At 37.8% G+C, this 18,849-nt stretch overlaps 1 long non-coding RNA gene across 2 annotated transcripts in view; it reads right to left on the bottom strand.

Annotated features, from left to right (window-relative positions):
* The window catches only part of LOC120773893, a 212,728-nt gene that overhangs the window by 55,652 nt on the left and 138,227 nt on the right, over window positions 1–18,849 (bottom strand). The window lies entirely within an intron of this gene.

Below are 18,849 nucleotides of genomic sequence, written 5' to 3'. Positions count from 1 at the left end.
TTTAAAGAGCCCACTTGGTAAGACATCGTCAAACTGGTCGATTTTTTAGAACTGGATTACTATCCTGCAATTAAATAATTGGCCAGACCCTTAATCCTACCATCTACAGCGAACAACTGGACCGATTGAAGGAGGCGATCGACTAGAAGCGTTCAGAATTTGCCAAAAGGAAGGGTGTAGTGTTCCACCAGGACAACGCCAGACCACACACTTCGTTGATGACTCGTCAGAAGCTACGGGAGCTCGGATGGGAGGTTTTATCACATCCAGCATATAGCCAGGACATAGCGCCAAGTGATTACCACCAGTTCCTGTCCGTGTCGAACGCCCTTGTTGGAGTAAAGTTGAACTCGAAATAGGCTTGTGAAAAGTGGCTGTCCGAGTTCTTCGCAAATATGAAGGGGGCCTTCTACTTCTACTGAGACGTTGCGTTTTTTTACAATGGATACAAATATCGAACAGGGATTTTGACTCAAATTTTTTAGAATTTTGGATTTCTTATTAAATTTAGTGTGCGGAATTGTTTTGAATGCTGGAAAAAGCTTACCTAAGAGTGGAACAAAGCCTTCAAAGACGGTCGAGAGATCGTTGAAGGCATGCCTCGTTCTGGACGACCTTCGACCTTTTCAACTGACGAAAATATTAAAAAAAAGTCAAGAGTATGTTAGAGAGTTGCCAAGAGGGCTCGACATCTTTCGCGAGCCCGTTCGAATCATTTTGGTTGATATTTTGGGTATGAAAGGCGTTCTTTCTTGACTGGTCCCGATAAAACACAATTTTTTTCAAAAAGAGTACCGTACACGGGTCCTTTTGGATATGCCTCATCATGCGAATTCCGATCCCACATTCATGGAGAGCTTTATAACTGCCGATAAGACATGAGTTTATGAGTTTGACATGCAAACAAGTCAAAAATCATCGGTATGGAACTCATTTTCAGTCGATCGAAGAGATAAAAAAAAAAATTCTGAAGGAGCTGAAGGCCATCCTAAAATGAAAAGTGTTTCAAGGACTGCAAAAATTGTTGGCATCTGGTGGAGATAACTTTACAGGTGACAAAGTAATTATTGATGAATAATTAAATATTTTGCGTTTTATTTACAATTTTCTGGTACTTTTTAGTTACATAGCATTCGATATGACATCAGGCTAAGAGATTTTGTACATAAAGGTTCAAAAATTTAATTCCGTCCGATAAAATTTGTTGTGTATAGTACATATCATGACGTTATATATTCAAGGTTTTGGCAAACTAACTTCTTGATATCCAAAAGCTGATAATCAGTTTGGAGAATATAGCAGAATGTATATGGTTACTATTGATTGCCTTAATAAATTTGTGGTAAGCTCAAAACGATTCGATCGATCGAATCGATTTGGCGATGCACCTGAAGGAGTTTTTGGTTATCATAAAGAACAAATATTCGTCCAAGTGAGAGCCTGCGACCTAACCTAAAGGCATTACAAAAACATTAGTTGAAAGAAATCATAATACTGAAATTATGAAAATTGCCTTTTATATTTTGAGATCCGAGAACAAAAAAAATTTAATAATGGAAAATAGCTTTATGGGTTTTCACAACGCAGCTTTAGTTGTACCATCAATAATCCTGATCCTTAATGGAGCCGTATCGCTTAAAATTGAACTAAGTTCAGCTATGCATTCTTGATGAGTTAATCCCTTTCGAAAGTTGAAAAAAACAAGAAAAAACGTCAACTTCGGTTGCACCGAAGCTGATATACCCTTCACAGGTGCATTGCTTTTAGTAACTATGTGTTCAGTTTATATGGAAGCTATATGCTATAGTAATCCGATCTGAACAATTTTTTCGGAGATTATATTATTACCTTAAGCAGTAATCCATGTCAAATTTCGTGAAGATACCACGTCAAATGCGAAAGTTTTCCATACAAGCCCTTGATTCCGATCGTTCGGTTTGTATGGCAGCTATATGCTATAGTAAGCCGATCTGAACAATTTCTTTGGAGATTACATTCTTGCCTTAGAAAATAATCTGTACCAAATTTCATGAATATATGAGTATCTTGTCAAATGTGAAAGTTTTCCATACAAGAACTTGATTCCGATCGTTCAGTTTGTATGGCAGCTATATATTCTAATGGTCCGATATCGGCAGTTCCGACAAATGAGCAGCTTCTTGAAGAAAAAATGACGTTTGCAAAATTTCAAAACGATGTCTTAAAAACTGAGGGACTACTTCGTATATATACAGACGTATACACGTAAGAAAAATATTTTGATACCAGTTAAACGAGTGAAATGCTAAGCATTTCAAATCGCAGATAGTTGTCTTTAGCTAATATATGTCTTTTGGTAGTATTTAAAGAATTTTTTATTAATTCAAACGCATTTTTCGGAAAAAAGTGTCCACTTCGATCAACTATTTTTGTTGATTTCTTGAGCTGGTGATTTGCAGCAACAACTTGTTGTGTGTTACCCATTGCCAATCACTAATTTTCATTGCGAACATCATATTTCCCATTTAGTTAAGACTCTACCCAAGTCATATTGTCTTATTAAACTTTGATTACCATCAATAATCCTGACCTTACTACTGAGGACTTCCTGTTGGAATATGCAGACTGTACCACTGAAAATCACAACAATTGGTGAAAGCAGTTCATTAGACTCTCACTTTAATTAGTCAGTAAGAAATGCACAAAAATAAAAGGGGTTTCAAATGGAGCACACTGAATATATTTTTTTGGAATCCTTCAAGTTTTCATGATAAATTCAATAACTTCATAACAATTGTGTGTGATTTCATAAATTTTATAAAAAAGGGATTTATAAGAGATTTATTTCTTTTGAAATCTTTGAGACCATTACTCAAAACCCACATGGTTAATTGTTAGCTCGACAAAGCCTCTTGGATTATTACAACATTTTCAGAAAGAAATAAAATGTTATATTGAAGAAAAGTTGTATGAAATTTATAATTTCGTAACTTGGGGAATCGCTAAATTTTCAATCGATTTTTGGAATAAGGTTCTTAAAAACTATATTAGTCTTGGAACCAAATTAATGGACTACGAAATCATTTCATCTAATTTGTGATTTGGAGGAACAGACGAAAAAATAACTTAGAATGGAGCTTCTCAGGCCATATTGAAAATCTAACATCTACTCGGATTGGAGGACCCTGTATTGACTTCCCTATCACAGTTGCAATTATCCTAGTAAAATTTACGTACAGATTGGCTATGAATATTAAGTAGTTTGGTAGGGCATGGACATTTGCAAAGTACATTTAGCTTGCGATGGACATCCGTTTCCCACAAAGTCAAATACGGACTCTACACCTTTGTTTAGCAAAACGGTTTTTAGTCGCATACATGGATTCGCTACAGTTTATATTGATCTATGATTGTGTGTGGACACCATCAAAGTTTTTTACCTGCGAAACTCTTAAATAAACATGATTTTCTGTTTGTATTACTATGTACTCGCTTCGAGTTTCGCATTTATTACAATAACACAAAGGAGGATACGTGAATGGAAGGGAGTAAGAATTAACGAGAAAACAAAACTGCAAAGCTGATTCGGAAGTAAGATAGATTTACCTCTAAAGTCGAAGTCTTTTATGTTATTATAATATTAATACATCCGATTCTCTTAAAGGAGAGCTTTGATAGATAGCTTATGGGAATAAACACGAAATGTTTATATGGACTACAAGATGATGAATTTAATGAAATTGATACTACCCACAAAATAATGATAAAAATACAGTTTTAAGAAATGTGGAGAACAAGCTTTTGTCTGAATTTTTTGAGTTACTCTAAGAAACATGATCGTTATGTTAATGAGACTCAAAACTAACCTCAGCTAACAACCAAGCGATTGTCAAAGTTATGAGCTGTTGAATATTTATACAAGAATTTGATCCCAGTTATTGCTTGCTGAAACTTGACATTGATATTTTTTTTTTAATGTGGAGTAGACGTAGTCTTAACCCATGCCTGTATTTATTGTAGAAGTTTATACATTTTGAATTATGAACCATCTTTTGAAAATCAGTTATTAATATTTACGCAACCCAAACTGCCTCAAAAGAGATTAAAACGAAAAAATATAGACACTTCAACGCACTTTTTGTAGTTTGCAGGCATCAATTTTGTAAAGAGTAGGGTTTAAGGTATTTCAGTGAGTTTAATGTTGCCGGCCGAGCTATTCAAATACGGCGGCGAAGACCTCATAAGGAGCATGCGTCACCTTCTTTGTAGAATATGGTCGAACGAAAGCATGTCCGGCGATTGGTATTTAAGTGTGCTCTGCTCAATCCACAAAAAGGGAGACCCTACAATCTGCGCCAACTACCTCAACATTGTATAAAAGGATCTACCGAGACAGTGGGAAAAGGTGCTGCCTTTATGCCGTTATGTTTGAATTTGGTATCCTCGCAAAACTAATCCGACTGTGTAAATGGACGTTGAGCAATAATAAAATTCTGCTTTCCCAAGACTGGATAAAAAAGTGAAGCAAATGGGTTTGGTAGTTAACGAAATCGTAGATAATTTCATCTATCTTGTAACCAATATTAACACCAATAACAATGTCAGCCTCGAAATTCAACTCAGAATAATTCTTACCAACAGGTACTACTTCAGACCGAGTAGACAATTGAGAAGTAAAGTACTCTCTCGACGAACAAAGATCCAACTCTAGAAGTCACTCATTATTCCCGTTCTGAATGGATGAAAACACTCTAGCTCTGAGAGTATTCAATGTGGTACCCGCCGGGGGAAGCAGAGGAAGAGGACGACCTCCACTACGTTGAAAAGACCCTCCAACTGGTCCTGAACCTGACTACACTTCGAATCTCCAACCTTTCTGTCGACTGCCACCAAACCACGTGCGTGAATATAATTTTTGTATGGCAAATTTCGAAAACGTGATTGGACTTCAATGAAAATCTACACAGTCGCAATTGAAATACTGCAACTTAGCTTTAAACTGAAGTTTTTAAACTTTTTACGCTCCTCATTTGACTAGGAACCTCAGTCTATCTGATGAAGCTACAAAAGGGTATATTTGAAATAATTCCACCGGAAAGGTATTAACAGTTCGTAATACCGTTCATTATCGCCATAATATTTTAATTTCCTGTAATATATTCTGCACGTCCACCCTCGCGACATTTAGCCTCAATTTGTCGAATGTTTTCACGTAAAGCAAAATACAACAACAAATTTAATTGCACTCTTTCTAATTCACTAAACTTTATAGCATTCTATAACGTGGGACCCAGGCGCCTTTACAGCCGAAAGTCCAATTATGAAATTACTCATCCGCCCAGTGGGACCCAACGCTGCTGCATTAACAACAAATTAATTTATGTTTGTATGTGTTTGGAGAGTTTGTTTATGCACTAACACGCGTACATTTAAACTCTAATTAGTGCAAAAAGCACCGGCATCTAATTTCTTGACATTCCATGAAAGGTAAGAAATGGGGTAAAGATAAAACGATGAAAATAAATTCGAAACTTTCAGCTGTCATTTTTTGTTTGTAACAAAGTTGTTCTTTTTGTTCTTTGTTCGCTGCTCGTTTACTGCTGAGCTGACACTTTCGTTTCTAATTATTCTTTACGATACTTTTTTGGCATAGTCACGCTTGCCGTTGTCATGAGACGGGTTTCTTGTATGCTAGTTTTTATCTTCGTCTTTTTAGCTTGCGTTGGTGGACTACGTGTATTAGGGCGACACGTGACTTTACAGTCCATGATAGTAATGGACAGAATTTGAACAAGTTAATGCTTTGATTGCACAATTAACTGTAAGTGGTGCAACTATTTGTTGAAGAAAGTTACCTTGAGTGCATATATTAACTTTGGGTATTTTTGGGTAGAAAACTCTTCAATTGGAGAAAATGAAGTGGTAGAAACAATTTAGGTAGGATAAATCTACTACTCAGCTGATATATGTTAGCATACAGAATGTAACAAACCAATAACGTCTGCGGGTCTGGGGTTGAATGCAGAAGAACAGATATATTTCTTTTCACGAGAAAGTGCAAAATCCATCTATGGAGGCTCTCTACGATAAATGGGACACAACTATCTCTCAAAGACCCCACCAAACACCATGGAGTGGTCTTGGACAGCCAACTGCTTTGGAAGCATAATATGGATGAAAGAGTAAGAAAGGTCAGTAATGCCTTATATGCGTGTAGGCAGATGCTCAGCTCAACCTGGAGGCTTTCTGCGTCTCTCATGTTTGGTGCCAAACAGGTATTGAAGGTCCAATTCTGCTCCACCTACCGGACGTCATTATAAAACAGAGCCGCGCTGCACTGTGCATAACTGTACACCTTTGATGAAAGCTGCGGGATAGAATCAGAGAAGAGAGGAGAAGAATTTACACATAAAACTTCGAGCACTATTCGGTGAGTAATGGCGGTTTGGCAGGCACCGACTATTGGGAAAGAATGTTCAAAGTAAACATATAAAAAGATGGTTGGCATAAAAGCATGTGCAACACAATAAACATTTATACGGATGGCTCTAAAATGCAGGACGGAGAATATACTCTCTAGAGTTCAGCATAACGCATCCGTTTAGCTAAGCTGCCGGATCACTGCAGTATATTTCAAGCAGCTTTACTGTTGAGAAAGCCGCGGAGATAGCCTCAAATATAGTAGCAGACAACTGCAGAGTCAACATCTACATGGGCAGCCAAGCAGCAATCAAGACTTTAATCACGTTTCGCATATCAGACAGCGGCGTCTTAAAAATCAGGTTCACAGTGGAAGATGTTACTACAATCAAGCTTGTTTCTACTTCTGCTCGGAACCAGGTCTCAAATGCATCGAGGTCACTGAGTTAGTGGCAATCTCCAAGAATAGGATACTGTTATCACCCGAAAACATGATCACCATTATAAAATCCATGCATTGTCTTTATGATGATACGGACAAGGACGTGGCAAGTAAAATCAAAACGCGTCGGAACGATCTACCAAACTGCAAAAGTCATGTGTACATCAGAAAAATACAAAGTTCTTACTGTCACATGACCGAAGGGATTGTAGTGGCATAATTATATACTATACTCAATAGTCACAATATGGTGACGGCACACGTCTGCAGGATGTGGTTGATACTTCGAGAAGACTGCAGGTTATGTCAAAAGCAAGGCACCAGGAAAAAAATGAGGTATGCTTCACTTATGTGCACTTGTGATGCGTTGGTAAGGCTAAGCTTTAAGAATTTTCGGACCCTACGAACTGGGAGACTGGAAGAGGCATCGTTAGTGTGGCTACAGAGTTTATTGAAATTTCTCTAGGACTTAGTAACGAACTCTATCTGGTTTCGCAAAGGATCAAAACCGGTCTAGGTGTGGCTTATTAGCCCGCCAGACTGACCTAACCCAACCTTACACCCAAAGTCCTTTTTCAACTGTGTTGTTAGATGCTGTTTCTTGCTAATTTTGGGTTGCTTAAGCCGAAAATGATAGTAAAACCTTTTTCTTACAAAGAAATTTCTGTTTGTAGTGAAAAGATGTCGGAGTCAAGCCACCACCATTTACTAAAATGACAAAAATACATAGCTGTAAGTGATGGAAAATTGTTCAAGTCCAATTCGTTATCAAGACACCCCAAATACCACACAGACCTCTTAGCACATCAGTCGAAAGTTTTTCCTTCCGATTTGTTGATTTGCGCAATTTTTGCGAATCAAAAAATTTTGCTCACAATAGTTCCCGCGTTGCTCTTTCACTAAGGCGCTGTAGGCACAAACCTTCAGCATTCATAATGATTGTGATAAGACCAATAAATTGTAGGAATTAAAAAATTTCATCCTGGAAATTCACTCAAATGAGGAGGCCAAGATGGAAACAAACGTCCATTCATCATACAATCGAACCGTTATGGAAATACTGAAGAATCATTTGAATAAATGCATTTTTCTGGACGGATATTATATCGAGAGGTAAAGCAAAAGACAAATAAAAATCATTTTCACTTTTAGCCCATGAATATTTACATAAAATAAATGGGTTTTTTTTCTCTCAAAAATCCTACCCAAGTGCTTTGGAGGAGCACTCGGAAAGTATTCGTGACAAAAAAAAAAAATATTATTTTACTGATAACCCTAATGTGTTTTCTTTTTGTTTCCTTTTTTTGTGCCCTTGTTGCCAAATACGAAGCGCCTACGCGGACTTCTTTACTTTGTTTTATAAATGAAAACCTGCAATATTTATTATGTTTGTATTTCTTGCTTACATAAAAGAGGGCAAGGAAACATAAAGGAAGCAAAGTATGAGAGCATCGATATTTGGCAATGAGAGGTTAGTAAATTACATAAATTAAGTGACTATGTGTGTTGCTCATGGCGACTAATTGTGCTAATAAATTAAGTTGCTAATTGTGCTATATATTTTATTTATAATTTCGAACTTGAAGAGAAACCAAAATTAAGAAAAAATAATATAAAATTTGTACTTTTTAAACCAATAGCAAATGATCTCAGTAACATCATCAAGTGCCTTGAAAAAAACAATAACGCTCATAGCCGCACAGTGTCATAAATTTAATGCAATAAAGTTGTAGTTAAATGCAAAGTCTTCTAAATTCCATTTCCTCCATTGCCATCAATCTTGCGCACAAGTATCAACCGTAAGCTCATTTTCATGTAAACCAATTTTTTGAAAGTTCCACGAGCGCGCAGCGAAAGTGTGTTGCAACGAAAGCGAAAACGCACCTGCAACATGTCAACAAGGACACAAATACAAGTAGCTAAATATTTCACACTCACACCACGGAATGCAATCAAAAACTTATCAACAGCGCGACAACGCTCGTTTGTCAATTCACGTCGCTGCCAACAGTGCTCTCGCGTATATATGTGTGTGTGTGTGCCTCAACTAACCAGCTTACAAGCCAGCACAACGCAACCACAGGCGGCAGCTGCGTTGTTGGTGTCCATCGTCTCTGTTCGTCCGCATCGACTACTCATCGAGTGGTGGTGAGAGCGGCAAACTTTCCTATTCACAACTTAAATCACACGCAATTTGGGTCAACCGCTGGCTACAATGCAGTCTTTCACTGTTGCCTTCCCTCTGCTTCAGCTTCTCATATTCCTTTACTATTTCTATTTTTGGCTTCACTTGACTAGTGTTTGGAATGCTTGGCAAACACGAACCGGTTTCGCTCATTTCCGCCACTTGGAGTGCCAACTGCTTCGCCTCGGACTGCGTTGGCGGCGGTGCGCGCTTTCTGCCGGAAATTCAGTTCAATCTGGAAGAGTGCAGCATTCGCGGAAGCGTGGCGTTTGGAGGTCTTTAAAGTATATTTGCCATTATAGCTATTAAATTTTTATTTTATACTCTTCTTTTAGTATTATGCATGAATATGTGTATGTGTATGTAACGCCCAAAATATGTGTTCGTAGAGATATTAAATAGAGATTTAAATTCAATTGTGCGTTATTATAACGGGTCTGTTTAGTCAGCGATGCTGTATGGTGCGTGCCGAAAACGCTACAGCTGCTGTGAAGCAGAGTATCGAAGAAGAACCGAATAAATCCATTCATAATGTTACAGTCCATGGTGAACGCTATGAGTCCATGATTAATGACCTTTTCGTGCCTGAATTGAAGCATATTGATGGGGTTGACCATTGGTGCCAACAGGAACAGGCGCTGCATGCCATACAGTCAGCGAAACTTTCACACGGTCCACAAAATAATTTTGGATGACCGTAAAGTGAAGTTGTTCGAGATAGCAGATAATCTAAAGATATCAATTGAACGTGAACATCACATGATTTACGAATATTTGGGTATGAGAAAGCTCTGTGCAAAGTAGGTGCCATGCGAGCTCTCTTTTGACCAAAAGTAACGACGGGTTCAAGGGTTAAAAACTCGAGTTTTTGCGTCGATATGTGACAATGAATGCAAAATTACTCCATCATTTCACTCCGAAGGACATTCAACAGTCCTCCGAATGAACTACAGACGATGTCTGTATTTTGGGATGCGTGTGGAATCACTTTCACACACATCACATTGTTTACTTTGACCATTAGATAGCGTCATATGTATGTTTGAAGGACGAAATCGCCGAAATATGACTGCATTTGCAGAAAAAGAAAGTGATCTTTCACAAAACCAATCACCGTGTCACAAGTCAATGAAAATGAGGGCCATAAATTGTGCTTCGAATTGCTTCCGCATTCACCGTATTCTTCAGATCTGGCCCCCAGCGACTATTTCATGTTTTCAGTTCTCGGAAAAATGCCCGCTAGGAACAAATTTTGGTCAAATGAAGAGGTGATCGCCGGAACTCTATTACCATTGAAAAGGAACTATGTTAAATAAACAAGGCAATTTGCCAAAATATGTTTTTTAATATAATACGTCCGAGCCTTTAAATTGACCTGTTATAAAGAAAGGGACCCATATACTGCCCGTAAGTACTATGTTTACACCTACATGGGTAGTATCATAAAAACGAGTGCAAGACTTCTTCTAAGAGAGTACTTAAGCCGGTGGTTCGTATAGTTCTCTTTTTTAAGTAAAATTAGAAGTATAGTATATTCTACAATATATTGCGTACTGAATTAAATTACTTTCTTTCAAAAAAATTGGGTTGTAGTTCAACTTTTAACCGAAGAACTGCCACTAAATCCCTATTCCTATCGCGATATATCAATAACTAAATACGCCCGAATTGCTGCCGGAATGGGATCACAAGGCTTTATAGGAACCGGGATAAAAATTGGACAATGGGTGTGACGCCGCCTACTTTTTAGGGAAATCCCATATCTCGGGATCCGACCAACCGATTTCGACAAAATTTGGTATGTGGTAATCCTTCTCTTACAATCGTATGTCTGTATGCCAAAAATAAGTTGAATCGGGCCAATACGATTCTGAGCCCCCATATACCTAATGTAAAAATTTTCGAACTTCTGGGTGACTTTGTACCGCATATATAGGCCAATATGTTAGTTATCCCGACGAAAATAAGAGAGCGTATTTTATTCATAACATGGTATCTTTGTGCCTGAGACAGACAAATTTGAGCGAATACTTGGCCTAACCCCTATATAATTAATATTAGGATTTTCGAACATCCGTATGAGTTTATTCGGATTGGTTTTACAACTTAAAGTATTTCGCTAGTTTTGATTCTTGCAATTTGCAAAAATATAAAATGTTCGGTTGCACACGGACTTAGTCCTTCTTTACTTGTTCTAATTAAAGTTGACTTTTCGGAGTAGTGCCCTGTTAAAATTGATTAAAATAAATACAAGAACCCAAAGGGAATTGCTGCTACAAAATCTCAACCTTTACAGGTCAACTGAACTCTCAACTAAAAACCGGTTTGAAAACACAACTTTGAATTCTTTGGTGGTAAATTCGGACTGTTTGAAACAAAACAAGTAAGGAAGGGCTAAGTTCGGGTGTCACCGAACATTTTATACTCTCGCATGGTAAAGTGATAATCGAGATTTCATTATCCGTCATTTACATATTTTTCAAATACCGTATTTGTGTAAAGTTTTATTCCGCTATCATCATTGGTTCCTAATGTTTATACTCGTATTATACAAAGAAGGCATCAGATGGAATTCAAAATAGCTTTATATTTAGTTATGACACTTTATAGGTTTTCGGTTTCCGCCATTTTGTGGGCGTGGCAGTGGGCCGATTTTGCCCATCTTCGAACTTAACCTTCTTATGGAGCCAAGGAATACGTGTACCAAGTTTCATCATGATATCTCAATTTTTACCCAAGTTACAGCTTGCACGGACGGACGGACGGACAGACGGACGGATAGACAGACATCCGGATTTCGACTCTACTCGTCACCCTGATCACTTTGGTATATATAACCCTATATCTGACTCTTTTAGTTTTAGGACTTACAAACAACCGTTATGTGAACAAAACTATAATACTCTCGTTAGCAACATTGTTGCGAGAGTATAAAAACTATGCTGACCGATAAAAACGATTTCTTTGGAGATTGCGCCATTGCCTTAGGCAATTATTCGTGCAAAATTTCTTGAATTTATTTCATCAGATGTAAAGGCTTTTCATACAAGCACTTGATTTCGATCGTTCCGTTTGTATGACAGCTGTCTTTTCTTTGTTGTTGGTTTTGTCATAGTATTTCGATTTATTTTCGGTTTCTTTATTATTTTTGTAATTTATGGAACTCTACGACCGATTTACGTTCACAGCAAATAAATTCGTTTCGACTTAAATAACCAGCCCACAAACGGGGCGATATTGACGCGAGAGTGCTGCAGAATGGGAGTAGATATGAGCGCCGTTGTTTTCTTGTGGTTAACTACCGGATGGTGCCTCAGAACAGCTCGTAATAGTAGCTGTGCAGGTCGCGAGGTTATTCGGGAATAGGGTAAGTCGGGGAGTCTAGGGAGCTCTTCGCCCTCAGCGAATCCATCTTCAAATGATTGTAGGAACTCTCCGATTGTTAGTCGATCGTTAAGATTATTCATTTTATCGAATATCAGTTGCATCCGATCCAGAGTGCATTTCAATTTCTTCATCTTTCTCGAAAACCTTGCACTTACCGAAATAAGGCTGAAACACCTGGGATTTCATATTTTTATACAGCCAGGTGAAATAGCGTAAGTAGACATAAAGTCCCTTAGTAGATTTGTGGTTTCTTCAAGGAGGTTGATCGATATCCGACATCCAACTAAAGGAGTTTTTGACTTTCACAAAGGCTCCGATAAAAGGCATCTAAGTGTGATCTACGCCATTTTGAGTGATCAGCCTTCCAATCTAACCTAACCAAACTTAAATATTAAAACCAGGAAAAACGTTAACTTCGGCTGCACCGAAGCTAATATAGCCTTCACAGGTGTATTTCTTTTAGTAACTATGTGTCCAGTTTGTATGGAAGCTATATGCTATAGTAATCCGATCTGAACAATTTTTTCTGAGGTTATGTTATTACCTTAAGCAGTAATCCATGTCAAATTTCGTGAAGATACCACGTCAAATGCGAAAGTTTTCCATATAAGCCCTAATTCCGATCGTTTGGTTTGTATGGCAGGTATATGCTATAGTTAACCGAACTGCACAATTTCTTCGGAGATTACATTGTTGCTTTAGAAAATAATGCATACCAAATTTCGTGAATAGATCTTGTCAAATGCAAAAGTTTTCCATACAAGAACTTGATTCCGATCGTTCAGTTTGTATGGCAGCTATATGTTATAGTGGTCCGATATCGGCCGTTCCGACAAATGAGGAGCTTCTTAAAGAGAAAATGACGTTCACAAAATTTCAAAACGATATCTTAAAAACTGAGGGACTAGTTCGTATATACAGACGGACGGACAGATGGACAGACAGACAGACGGATATGGCTAAATCGACTCAGCTCAACATACTGATCACTTATATACATACTATGTATGATCTTCGACACTTACTTCTGTTCAGGGTATAACTAGTTTTGCTACGTTACATAGAGTCCCCAACTAAAAAACTGAAAATATATATTTGCTTTTGAAATTCATTTCTATAGCTACAATAATTTTACTTTATTTATTTTGCTATATTACACACACAAACGCAATGACTTTCATTATGACTCAATTATATGAAAAGTATGCGGATACTTTTGGTAAACAACATTTTAATGATTTATTATATTTATATGGCAATACTAAAATATGCCCAAAATTATTTTCATGTGAGAGAAAAATGAATGCCTCATAGAAATATATGCAAATCTATAGGAAATCTGCGTTTATGGCTGGCGCATTCACATTTCAATACTCATTCATTATAATATTCTTTCAAACATACATTCTTGTATATGTGTGTTTAAGTATGTGTATGTGTGTGTGCATAAAATTCCATAAAAGCGAATACTTTATATTAGGCATTCACGCCGATTTACGCTCACTCACGCTCGCGCCAATATCTGGCTGGATATTTACGCCGAAACGAATTTATTTGCTGTGAACGTAAATCGGTCGTAGAGTTCCATAAATATAAAAAATAATAAAGAAACCGAAAAATAAATCGAAATATTATGACAGAACAACAACAACAAAGAAAAGACCGTTGAAAGCTATTTTGGGACAAAATACCAAGTACGAAACTGACTGCAAACAGAAAATGGCAAATGCTGCCGCATGTTTGTGAGTGAGTGTGAGAATATTTATTTGGAGCTAAACGGCTACCTTAACGGCATATTTTCTCAAATTACGACGCTGCGTTGGCGGAACGAATGAGCAGAGCGAATGCAGCAGCAGCGTCAATGATAATAAACAAACGTGTGTGTGTGTGTGAAGGCAGCAGGTCCACGCAGTTCATGGATATTTTTCCGCACCAAAACTCGCCGTGGCCGCCATGTAAATATCCCACCATATTGCCAAAGTTTCATTTGCAACTTCATTCACAACAAAATCGAGTCATTCGTGCGTGAACACACACACACACATATACAAATATGTATTTTCAAAGCGTACAGCTTTATATTGCTTGTTGTTGTCATGGCTTACCGCCTACACAATCAAAGTAAATTATGTACATTGGCCTTTTTATGGCCTCTATTATGCGTGTCGTCCGGCCGCGGCAACATCATCCGCAGCACAGACAACAACAATCGCCGCCACCAAAGCCAAGTCAAGCATACATCCCCAGCGACTGAAGCCAGCTAAGCAGTTTAGTTGCTCTGTGTTTTGGAAAATTATATTCAAAATCAAATGTTGCCTACCAAAATGTGTTGTTGTTTGTCTTTTTTTGATTTTTTTTTTGGATGACAACAGCAGTGACAACATTAACGGCGAACAGCGTTACGATGTTATTTTGGACTTCATTACAATGCTGATCCTTGGATCCATGCATTAATGGTCCACTCGCTCTGCTGCTTCACTGACTCGCCGTGTTTTGGGGAAGGGGCTGACTGTCCGTCTGTGGAGCTAAATGATTTTGGTGAATGGCCGGATGATGCGTTCATGCATTAATATTTACTGGTAGTAATGTATAGATTTCATCGTGATTACTTGACGATTTTTTATCAAAATTATAGTTTTAGCTTTGATTTCATTCTATTACAGTTCGCCTTATTATATTCCTCACTGCACATTCGAAGTTTTGTAGTTGCCAGTCATTGCTTTATGAGTATAACATATAGGGCTTTATGTTATATAAAGTTTTAGAAGTCTGTTTTGATCTGCTCTAAAATGTTATGTACTCAAGCGATGTAAATTTCAGACAAATGGGAACGAGAGCGCAGCGTTATCTACTAACAAAAGAAAAACCAAAACAGTTAATGCGATTTATATCCGAAAAGAGTTTCCTTGTAGTTTGATATCTTTAATTCCTCCATGTTCAAACTGTTTTAACCAATCTAAACTACACGTTTTCTGAAGCTCTGTTACGTAGGCGTCGTAAATTTCCTCATTCCAATACGGCCAGATAGAACTCTCTATTGACCATCTGTCCCTAAAAATGCATGATCATTTTTGAGCGGCTTTGGTTTCGGCTAATTTTTTGCCTCCATTCCGATGATTGTAGACTTGTTTGCATGTCAAACTCATAAATTCATATCTCATCGGCAGTTATAATGCTCTCCATGAATGTGGGATCGGCATTCACATGATCAAGCATCTCCAAAGAGACCTTTTCTGCTACTCTTCACCTTAATCGCGTAGAGCTGGGCAAGGACGCATTTCATTCACAAAGTATCCAACCAAATATTTCGAACGGGGTCGCGAGAGATGTCGAGCTCTCTTGCCATTTCTCTAACACTTGCCTGACGATTTTCAAGCACCATATTCTTCACTTTATTAATATTTTCATTAGTTGAAGAGGTCGAAGGTCGTCCAGAACGAAGTATGTCGTCAACAATCTCTCGAAAGTCTTTTAAAACTTTTTACCACTCGCAGGCTGCTGCTGTAAAAACAGAAGTGTGGCCGTTATGCTTTTTAAAGGTAGACATTCTTGGTTGGATGGATTCCAAAAGTTCTAAATCGCGATTTGATAGAGCTGGCCACTGGCAGAGTAAGTGTAGAGCCGTTTTGTTTACTCCCCTCGAGCTTGCTGTTCCGGTATTTATTGTTATGAGGTATTTTCATTTTCAGCGCGTGTTCTTCAAATAGTTAATGAGCTGTTATGATGGCTGTAAGTCTATATATACTTTTCCTGGATCTATTTAATAACTCCTTAGTTCTTGTCTGGTCATATTTTGGCCATATCTGTTTCGCTGTTTTGCGGTTGGTTGCGGAATTCGATCTGATCTGAGTCATGTGTACAAATTAGTTAGTCAGCTCACTCTTGATCTTTCCTAGCGGGCACAGTATTGTCTCCACCTCAAGTTCTTACACTGATAATCCTGATTAGGTCTAACTTTCTTCATCTTCTTCTTCATCTACTTTTTCGCTGTTATTGAATTCGCCTCAAACTCGTATAGAGAGGTTCCTGACATGGCCAACTTATCTGCTTTTTCGTTGCCGAAAATGTTCCTTTGGCCGGGAATCCATAATATAGACAAGTGGGCTTAACTTCCCAGTGAGTTTATAGCCTTCGAACATTTATTGTCGACGCTGGAGTTTATCTTTGGCGACGACAAGTCCAACAATGCTGATTGGCTATCTGTTATATAACGAGTAGCTGCCGCAATTATTTTGTGGAACTTCATAGGTCTTCTCTAAGCCCAGCATTTTCGTTTGAAAGAGGCTATCTGAGTTTGGTACACGGAAGGAGCGAGAGATGCCAAGATCTTCAGATTATACCCGCATCTCTACTCCGCAGTTCATTTTGACCCGTCGGTATAGATTTCGGTAGTATTTTTCTCCCCTAATAAACCTCTTTCCATTCACGTTTAGATGCGTATATACCTAACCAAACTTTTTGAAAAAATCAATAAAGCTTCGGTCAAAGGCTAATCACCTCTTCCATTTATTCTACAAATTTGAGCTTAAGCCAAGCCAAATGTGGTCAATGTCCTTTGAAGACTTATAACTCAGTACATCTTTTTGGTAGAATATTAAAAACTTGGTCAGATACTTTAATACAATTTACATACAAATGACTTAGTAACTGTGGTTTTGGCCTTTCAACGTTTTAAAAGTGGTATTCACCCTAGCCTGAATGGAATTAATTAACAGAGAGAAATGCAGGCGCGTGCGGAGCGAGTGATAGAGGACTAACATGTAAAAAGTAGGTAAGCGAATGTGAAAAATAAAACACCAAAAAAGAATTTGCGCAAAAATACCGCACAACGAGTGAATATTGTAATTTACCACAAAAATGCTGGCTAATTAATTAGATTAGTTGGCCGTGGGGCACAAACACGCAGCTGCTGAAAAGCGACAGCAGCGTGCAAAGCCCATGCAATAGTGAATTTAAAGTGAAAATTTAAACGAAGCTTATGAACCACTTAGCAAGTATGTTTTTGTAAAGTATTTACATGAAAGGGTGTTTGGGAAGGGATTTTAAGTTGAAAATAACTGACAGTTATTAGTATAACTCGACAGGCGAAAAACAGCTCTAAAAAGAAAGGACAAATTCATTGCAATGTTTTTGCTTGATTTTATAGGGAAGTGCATCGTCTGAACATTTAATATTTCTATATAATAAACAAAGATAAATACATCAATCTTCTAGTCAATCCTACAAAATCCACACTTAAACATAATAACCAAAACGAGAGACAATGTCCTTTTAATAAAGACAAATAACTCCACGTTTCATTGTTCGTGTAAACAACAAGTAAACTGTGTATTACTACCTTTAGGTACTCATAAAAACATCCTGTATATTTGCATACCCACATATGTGCAAACGGATTTGAAAATCTAAATTGAAATTAAGTTCTGGCTGCAACATTATTATGATATGTTTCATCCATTCCATTTACTAAAACACGGATTTACCAGTAGAGCACTGAAAATTTAATAAGGCTATGTTTTTGTAAGTCCACCAAATGAAATTATTTCCTAAATTAAAGCAAAGCTGTGCAAGATATACAAGTATTCTATTCTGTGAGAAAAACGTAGGAAACTATTCGGAAATCTGAATATTTTCAGAATACTTTATTTTATATTTAACTGTAAGATTTAGAGGAAAAATTTGAAACAGGCGTAGTACAAAATGTACCCAAAATGTGCCAGTGAGTCAAAGAAGTGCCCGTAGTGTCGAGAATATTGCTGCCGCTAGCGCATCAGTTGAGGATGACCCAAATCAGTCTCTCACACGTCGTTCTTAAGCGCTGGGCGTCTCTGTGACGTCGTTGTGCCGAATTTTGCGAACAGATCTTGGTCTACATCCTACATTACAAGATAAAATTGACGCAAGAACCGAATCCGATTGGCCATTAGAAGCGCCGTTTATATATGTATTCGTGAATTGGGCTGAGCAACAACTTGAAAATAAACCGGGTTTTCATTGAAAAATCATCTTCAGCGATGAGCCTCATTTTGGCTAAATGGCTTTAATAAACAAAATATGCGTTATTGGTCAGGCAACAATCCACACGTGCTTCATGATTGGTCCGTACTTCCTCCGTGATAATCAAAACCGGCACGTTACTGTGAGTGGGAATCGCTACAGCTCAATGATAACCGAATATTTTTGGCTCGTATTGAATGATATGGACTTGGACAATATATGGTTTCAACAGGACGGCGCCACACAGCGAATGTCACAATCGATTTATTGAAAACCAAGTTTGGTGAACGCGTTATCTCACGAAATGGCCCAGTCAATTCTTCGCCTTAGTTGTACGATAGACTATTCCCTGTGGGACTACGTCAAGTCTATGGTCTATGCCAACAAGCCGGCGACGATTGAAGAACTACGTACGAATATCGAATGTGAAATTGTAGCA

This window comes from Bactrocera tryoni, chromosome 4 (assembly GCF_016617805.1).
Source record: "Bactrocera tryoni isolate S06 chromosome 4, CSIRO_BtryS06_freeze2, whole genome shotgun sequence".
Classification (NCBI taxonomy): Eukaryota; Metazoa; Arthropoda; class Insecta; order Diptera; family Tephritidae; genus Bactrocera; species Bactrocera tryoni.
Note: the sequence above shows the minus strand (reverse complement) of the source record. Positions and strands in the feature narration are given on the sequence as shown.